At 39.0% G+C, this 6462-nt stretch overlaps 1 pseudogene; it reads left to right on the forward strand.

Annotated features, from left to right (window-relative positions):
- Positions 1-340: 340 nt before the first annotated feature.
- Positions 341-1157, forward strand: LOC132010142 (protein SET-like; annotated as a pseudogene).
- Positions 1158-6462: the final 5305 nt, after the last annotated feature.

Here is a 6462-nt window from a genome sequence, read left to right on the forward strand (position 1 = left end):
TAGACAGAAGAGTTGGGTGATCTGACTGACTACATGGTAATTCAGAGATTAAAAGTATATTCAAGTTGACAAACTATGCATTAAAATGTTAGCCATGCTTATTTCTGGGTTTCAGCATCTGGGATATTATATTTCCTTGTTAAAAAATATATATATCTGGGGTGCCTGACAGGCTGAGTCGGAAGAGCATGCAACTCTTGATCATGAGTTCAAGCCCCATGTTAGGCATAGAGATGACTTTAAAAAAAAAAATAAAAAAAATTAAAAAACACATATCTGGAATAATTAAATCCTCTTCCAGACATGCGTCTGCCCTTGTTTCACTGACTTTCCTCGCAGCATGGTCCCCAAATGCCAGTCTTCGCTCCTCCTCAACAGAAGAAACTGAGACTGTCTCCTGACCCCAAGCTGGAGGCAACAACCAATCAGCACTTCCTGAAGGGAGAAAAAGAACAGCAAGAAGTCACTGAACATGTTGATGGAGTACAAAATGAAAAGGCAAGCTAGTGAGATTTTGAAAGTAGAGCCAAAGTATAACAAACTTGGCCAAACAATTTTTTCAGAAGAGGTCATACTTGATTGCCAAAATCTAAAATTCTGGGGTAACAACATTTGTCAACCATCCACAAGTGTCTGCTGCTTAGAGAGGAGGAGGAAGAGGTGCTGCCATATTTGACAAGAGTTGAAGTGACAGAATGTGAAGATATTAAATCAGGTTACAGAACAGATTTTTATTTTGATGAAAACCCTTGCTTTGAAAATACAGTTCTGCCCAAAGAACTTCATCTGAATGAGAGTGGTGATCCATTTTCAAAGTCCACTGAAATCAAACGGAAATCTGGAAAGTGGTCAAGGAAATGTTCAAGGCAAACACAGAGTCAAGCCAGCAGGAAGAGGCAGCATGAGGAACCAGAGAGCTTCTTCACGGGTTCACTGACCAGAACTCTGATGCAGGTGCATACCAATTAGGAGAGGTCATCAGAGATGATATCTGGTCAAACCCATTAGAGTAGCACGTGGCTCCTGATATGGATGATGAAGGGGAAGGAGAAGAAGATGATAACAAAGAGGAGGGACTGGAGGATACTGATGAAGGAGATGAAGATGAAGGTGAAGATGAAGGTGATGACGAGGAGAAGGAAGGAGAAGCTGACTAATGGAACACTAAAGGTTCTAAGCTTTCTTTTTTAATTTTCTTCAGACCCTCAGAGCAAGTTGCAGCCTTTTTTTTTTCTTTTTCCTCTTGTGCTCATTTGCCCTGTTTTTTGAAGTCCCTTTTCTGTCCCTTTATACTATGGTTCTCAACTTACTTGGGAAGGCCGGGGGAATACCTTGAGCAAAAAACAGTGGGAAAGAATGTTTACCCATTTTTGTTCTAAATTCACGTTTATCCCCTCCTGTCTCAACAAAACTTTATGGGATCAACACCACTGTGTCTGTGGGAAAAAGAAAAACCGTCTGCTCTCAGCCCTGCTGGAAGCTGGAGGGTGGTAGGCCGCGGTGTAGTATAGTATGTAGTAGTGCATAGACGTCCAGCCTTTTTCCTCCTTTCTCTGTATATTCGGCTAAGACATTACACTGTATTTCTATGTGGATATGGACAGTCAACATTTACCATTTACCAACATATATTACAGACAGCTAGCATTTACCATTTACCAACATGTATCTGACTACTTTCTCTTGCTTAAAAAAAAAAAAAGAAAAGCTTAAAGAAATGGGGTTATAGAAGGTCAGCAAAGGTTGGGTTTGAGATGTACAGCTTCTCCTTTGGCATGCTTAATTGTAATATTTAGTGGAGATCCCTGCAGTTTAATATGACACTTTTAAAATAAAATTCTCTTCTAATGATGACCTGAGACCTGACACTAAATGGGAAAATCAGCAGAACCTATAGAATCTTATTTGAAATTGACATTCTCTATTGTAATTTTGTTTAGTTTATCTGTAAATTTTTTTATTTCACTGGAAAAGAAAGATGCTCAGTTTTAAACACTTAAAGTGTAGAAATTGCTTTGTTTAAAAAAAACTAAATGTGTACACACACACACACACAAAAACATTTTTAGGGACTCCTGGGTGGCTCAGTTGGTTAAGCTGCTGCCTTTGGCTCAGGTCATGATCCCAGGGTCCTGGAATCGAGTCCCACATCGGGTTCCTTGCTCAGCGGGGAGCCTGCTTCTCTCTCTGCTTCTGCCTGCCACTCTGCCTGCTTGAGCTCTCTCTCTGACAAATAAATAAATAAAATCTTTAAAAGTGTTTTTAATTTAAAAACACATTTATATTTCTTAATTTGTTGTAATCCCATGATTACTTCCATGGTAAGGAAAGAATTTATTTTTATATATAAGGCTTTCTACTGAATATTCATTTGCCCTATTAAATGTAGCAGAAAAAAAACCCAAATAAAACAAAACAAAATAAAAAACTTATTTCAACCCCAGGGCTAATGGCATACCTAAGATGAAAAGACGAAATCTTGAAACTGACTTGGTTCATCATACCTGAACCAAATAGGTGATGAGGAAGAGAGGAACAGCAGGGAGGGAGGAGATATTTGGAGAATGTAGGGAAGGAGATGGGAGCAGAGAAGAGAGGCCTCAGGTATAACCTCTTGCCCTTCTCAAAGCTCCCGAATGACAGAAGCATGACTTTGGGGAAAAGTTTGGATTGGCAGATTGAATAGAAGTGAAAAAGTACAGTTCAACTTTGAGGGTTCCCTGGTACATACTTAGGAGCTAGGTTTCCTGACTTGGTATAATTAAGGAATAAGCTACACATGGGGTTGGATGGCAGGTACATCACTGACTGCCCTTTCAACAGGCGATATTCGAATGCCCATACCACCCAAGCAACCTCTGCTTTGAAGAGGGCTTTTGAGAGGACACTGACTTCTCCCCACTGAAGATCTATTCATTTGTAAAATCGACAAATGCATTGGGACCTGCGCTGAACTTTTTACTCAGAGGCCAGAATTTAAAATGCCATCAGGACTGAAAGGAATGTATAAACTGTATCACCACCGAATTGCATCCATGAATGATTCAGGAGATGAACTAAAAGTAAAATATTGATATAGTCTCAAGAGAATGAGAGCAAAACATTGAGAACGGGCTTTTTGTATTCCCCCTAAAGGGTAAATATTACCCAAACAGAGAGAGTCCTCTCTGTTTGTAGGGATCCTAGCAAATCAGGGATTTGCATCTCCTGGGCCTTATTAGGAAGTGCTTAAATTTATCAATTTTGTGCCTTGAATGGCTTGTGGGGCTATCTTTCAGTGTTTGAGTCACACAACCATCAACTTGTCTCAGAGACGGAGTTAAAAATCCTAACTCTAGTATATCTTAGAAGATTTTGAAACCGATCTATATGTTTAAAAGAAGTCAAATTCCAGAAATGCAAAATTCAAGCTGTAATCTTTTATTGTACTTTTGACTTAGTGATTGTTGCTAAAAATGCATTAACAACACCTATTAATAAATCAGAGGGCAAATTCTAACTGCAGTTTGCCTCTCAATGTATGGCAAACCCCTCAAACTGAGTCATTTTCAAGCAGACGGTGAGTACAATAACTTGCTATTTCATGCCATACCTTCTATGGTATTATAATGTCAGGAACTGGCACTTTCTTCATTTCGCTATATCCTGAGAATAGGGACTGAAACCATCATCACGACTCTCCAACCACTGCCCCAAAACAACTATACCGAAACAGTATAATTTCCTGTGATTTAAAAAAAAAAGATTTTATTTATTTATTTGACACAGAGGGAGCACAAGCAGAGGGTGTGGTAGGCAGAGGGAAAGTGAGAAGCAGGCTCCCCACTGAGGAGAAAGCCTAAAGTGAGGCTTGATTCCAGGACCCAAAGACAGACGCCCAGCTGACTGAGCCATGCAGACACCACTCTCTGTAACTTATTTTTAAGGGTCACCTTGGTATAACAAGATTTTAAGAAGTATAATAACATCATCTAACGTTTTTAAAACAGGCACTGTTCTTAAATGTTTCACATGTATGAATTCATTTCATCCTCACAATAATCTGAATAGGTACATAAACAATGAATTTTGGAACATTGGGGAAAAAAAAGAAAAAGAATAAAATCTTAAAAAAAAAATCTGATTAGGTGATATGTTTATGGGTTCGATTGTGTTCTCTCTCAAAAAGATATGCTGGAGTCCTAACCCTTAATATCTTGAATGTGACCTTATTTGGAGATAGAGTCTTTACAAATATAATCAAGTTAAACTGAAGTCACTAGGGTGAGCCCTGATCCCAAATGACTGATGGCCTTAAAAAAAGGGGGGATTTGGACGCAGAGACAGACATGCATAGAGAGAAAACCATAGGAAGAAACACTGGGAGAAGACAGTCGTCTACAACCCCAGGAGAGATGCTTAGAACAGACATTTCCATCACATGCTTCAAGAGAAACTAACTTTGCTGACACCTTGATTTTAGACTTTTAGCCTCTAGAACTGTGAGATGATAAATTTCCACTGTGTAAATCATCCAGTTTGTGGTAATTTGTTACAGCAGGCCTAGGAAACCAATACAATAGTACTATTATTATTACTCCCATTTTACAGTTGAGGAAACCAAGAAGCAGAGAAGTGAATCTGCCCGAAGTGCAGATTAGGAAGTGCAGATTATATGGCTAGTAAATGGGATAGGAACCCAGGCAGTCTGGCTCCAGAGTCTACCTTTCTAAATAGCTAAGGTATTTGACCTTTCCGAATTCAATTATTGCAGATAAGACCCTTAGTTCCAGTGCTTCCTGACAACATCTTGCCACAGAATGCAAATCACCATTATGATGAACCACTGATTTAGGTGAACACAAAGTGAAATAAAACAACAATTAAATATATAACAACAATCACAAAACACTAATATTTGGGGTGTAATGTATTGACAATTGTATTGTATTGTATTGTATTGACTCAATACTGAGTCCTTGTGTTGAGCACTTATTATGAGCTAAGTGTCATTCCAGGAACTGATACCATGACGAGGGAAAAGTGCTGGTCTCTTCAGGGAATCACAACTTAGTAGGGGAATATGCTCTTTCAGCTGGATAGAAAAGACCCCATAAAGGAGATAATCCTTGAGTTGGGCCTTGACTTGGATAGAATTTTGGCAGGTGGCTAAGCAGAGAAAAGTTTATAAATAGTTTCATTTTGATGAATGTAGTTGGACATGTAGGGATTATTAGGTCTAACTTTAAGAATATATGAATGAAAGAGAAACAGTGGAGCTCCAGACAAATGCCTGGCAAGACTGCTTGTATCAAATGGGAGAATAGCTTTAGGTAATAGGTAATTTCCTGCCTTTCACAGTTATGCTCCAAAACCATTGGCTTAAAGTTTAATAAGCCTGCATAACAAATTGAGGAAAGTCTTAGAAACTTAATTGGATTGGGGGTGGGGGCCAGGATGCCTGGAATCAATAGTAGAAGATGGCTGAGGTCCCATGATCAGGGCACACTATAATACTGAGGCAGAGGTGCAAACTCATAGTTCCTGGGATAGATCTGGATCTTGGTCATGTCTGACCTTCACAATATCGGCTAACACTGAAAATGAGATGTTTTCTCATAATATTCAGCAGTTCTGTCTTCTTTAAAAAAAAAAAAGTTAAAATTCAATAAACCAAAAGATCTGTCAATACTGGGCCTACATTCCTTCAAGAGCTGCTTTTGTGTATTCGTGAGGATAAGCTATCTTGTGCTGTGGTAACAATAGATCCAAGCATGCAATGAATTTACTTGGGAAAACTTTGTTTCTTACTCGTGTCAAAATTTACATGTCAATGTAATTTATGCAGCTCTTCTCTAAGTGGTAACCCAGTGACCTGAGGCTTTTTCCATCCTGTGGCTCTGCTGTATTCATTGCTTGGCTTTGAAGACTTCCTGAGACATCTTTTCTACTTCCATTGAGGGAAAAGAAAGAGTACATTATTGATTGAGAAACTTTGTCATGGGCCAGGACTGCATACAGTATTCATCCCTGCTATGCACATTATGTTGGCCAGACTTCAGTCACATGGCCTGAATATGCATAAGGAGAGCTTAGAAATGTAGTCTAGCAGGGTATAGAACTTGGTAACCATATATATCCTCTGCACTCACCATAGTTTCTGCCTGGTCTTCTTCACTCATCTGTTATTCACCTAGCACCTAGCACCTAGCATTTGGGTTCACAATCTCTGATTTAGATATTTGGAGTTGTAGTGGAAATTACCCAAATTTGGAATCAGGCCTATGTTTGCAAATGAGTTGGCCACAGTATTGCTTATAATAATGGTGCTTTAAGAGATGCCTAACACAATGGCTTAAACGAGATAGAAAAATTTATTTCTCTCTCACTTAAAAGCACAAGTTGATAGGTGATCCTAGAGTGTAGGGCAACTATAACCCATGAGGTCATTCAGGAATGACTAGGCTTCTTCAGTCCTGTTGC

This window comes from Mustela nigripes, chromosome 2 (assembly GCF_022355385.1).
Source record: "Mustela nigripes isolate SB6536 chromosome 2, MUSNIG.SB6536, whole genome shotgun sequence".
Taxonomy (NCBI): Eukaryota; Metazoa; Chordata; class Mammalia; order Carnivora; family Mustelidae; genus Mustela; species Mustela nigripes.